Below are 2375 nucleotides of genomic sequence, written 5' to 3'. Positions count from 1 at the left end.
TGACTGCCTCCATTATGTTGTTGCTAGCAAATACAACTATTTTAGGTTTTGGATCTTCCACATTATTTCCGCAAGAGGTCTGGACCCATTTTTTTTATGATCCTTCGATAAAAGATTCATTCTCTTCATAAAAAAGAGGAGGTAGAACCAATAAAGAGTGCTTTTTCGATTCATCCCTGGAGTTCAATAACTCATTCAAGAAATGTTTTTGATCCAATCCGGAGGAATCCATAGAAAAATCAAATTCCTTTGATACACCAGATCCGGCTTCGGTTATTGATAGAGTGAATAGATCTGCCATTTCTTGAAATATATCTTCTGATTCAAAATCGTGGTGTAACGTGTATCTCCCCCTGTTCCGGTCATGGAATAGATGAAATAAACCCCAAAAAGGATTTTTGTTCAAGAATGAAATCTTATTGGAACTGTCCAGTTCACCCTTTGGAACCATATCACATCCTCGATAGGATGAAATAGGATGAATTGAGACGGTACTTTTGTAAGTACATAATTATCTTGAATAAATTCACTATTTCTTTCTTTTCCGATCGCCTGGAAAAAGCAAGATGTTTCTTTTGTTCTTTTTTCAACAATTTCTGATCTCTAGTAGACCTATCAGTAGGATTCGAACCCAGATGAAGTTCTGACCATCTGTCAGAGAAAAAAGAACGAGTGGCTCTTGCAGGATTCCCAAAAAATTCTTCGATTTCTTCCGGAAGCCAGATGATTATTCATCTGCTTCTCACGTTCCATGAATAGTCGGCACATTGAGGAATATCCAGAAAGGATTTTAAGGAATCGCTCTGATTCTATCTCTGTTCGTTCCGTTTGAAGAAAGGAAGGATCCCAACAAAGAATCGATCTTTCTTTAGTTGTTGAATCTCTCTTTGATTGATCAATGTGTGATATTTCGAATCCTCATTCCTAATGGAATCGAAAGAATCCTTGGATTGATCAGAAGATCCTTTCAATTGGCTAGAATCCGTTACTTGAATGAAACTAGATCTCGTGGAATCATATTGAAGATTTGATGATACATTCCGTACCTTGCTAAAAAAACCGATCCTTGTTTCCCAACCACACATTGTCTAACCAAATCCAATTCTCTCGTGACATGTTCCTCAAAAAATCCGATTCGTGCGGACTCTTCCCCCAACTAACGAAGAGATCTTGACGGAATTGCCACATATGAAATTGAGCACAATTTTGCAAAGAAATAGCCCGCTTGTTTCTCAAGAAGAGATGCGAAACATGCTCAATATCATTTGATTGAATAATTGACCCAGTCCCTTGTTGTTTGAAGAAACCCTCCACTTCCTTTGGTATTTTTTCACGAAAAGCAAACATGAGATAATAAATCCAGTCTTTCACTAAGATTTCGAATAGCTGTCCCGAATTCAAGTTGATTATGTTTCGCCTCTTTCTCGGGGAAAGACGATCAAAAATTCCCAATCATGGTCCTTACGGATCGGATCATCCATATAATATACAAAAAGGAACTCCAGATATTTGATATCTTTCTCTTTGAATGAGATCCTCAATTCCAGCGATGGTTTCATTAGATATCTTACAACTAGAATCGCTCTTTTTTCTATCCAGTTCCTCCACCACCGCGAATCCCAGTTAAATTCAGGCATGATATACTTTTTAGTTATTGGGAGAACCCGAGTACTCTCTTTCGGATCCAGGAAAGAACTCTCAGAGATCTTTTTACCTTTTGGAAGATACAGGAGCGGAACAATCAACCTATTGATATTGGAAGACTCAGATGATTCTTCCAATGTATCATTTTTGGGTCCAATGGAATTCATAGGTATAGGAAGAAGCCTTGTCAAATAGGGATTTTTTCTTTCGACCATTTTTCGATTGTTTAATACGATATATAAGGACCGCTACTACAAAGAGTACTACATACTTGATCGTGAAATATCGATTGCTTGTTGAACCCTGTGAATTGCGTGAAAGTAGGATACTCCAAATTCGGGAGTCCAAGAGTTTTATAAAACTCTCTTGATGGAAAAAAATATGAATGAAAAATCCCGCTGAATTGAATTGGGTCCATGAATCTAAGAAATAGCGAGAATTCTTGATTTCTCTCAATATCTCTCTCAATTCGAAAATCCAGGATTTGAATTGATGTCCTTTCATCGAATCCTCCTAATTGCATTGATTTATCCGAAAGATTTCACTTCAATTGGAATTTGGTTATTCACCATGTACGAGGATTCCCGCTAAGCATCCATGGCTGAATGGTTAAAGCGCCCAACTCATAATTGGCGAATTCGTAGGTTCAATTCCTACTGGATGCACGCCAATGGGACCCTCCCTCCAAAAAGTCTATCGGATTTTTGTTCAAGAATGAAATCTTATTGGAA

At 37.7% G+C, this 2375-nt stretch overlaps 1 non-coding gene across 1 annotated transcript; it reads left to right on the top strand.

The window, feature by feature from the left end:
- Positions 1-2235: 2235 nt before the first annotated feature.
- TRNAM-CAU (transfer RNA methionine (anticodon CAU)) lies at positions 2236-2309 on the top strand. Its single transcript has one exon. It is a non-coding gene; the product is annotated as a tRNA-Met (tRNA).
- Positions 2310-2375: the final 66 nt, after the last annotated feature.

Source organism: Vigna unguiculata, unplaced genomic scaffold (genome assembly GCF_037176805.1).
Source record: "Vigna unguiculata cultivar grain cowpea cultivar isolate G323 ecotype 2 unplaced genomic scaffold, ASM3717680v1 ptg000173l, whole genome shotgun sequence".
NCBI classification, from domain to species: Eukaryota; Viridiplantae; Streptophyta; class Magnoliopsida; order Fabales; family Fabaceae; genus Vigna; species Vigna unguiculata.
The sequence above is the reverse complement of the archived record's forward strand: the minus strand, read 5'-3'. Positions and strand labels throughout refer to the sequence as shown.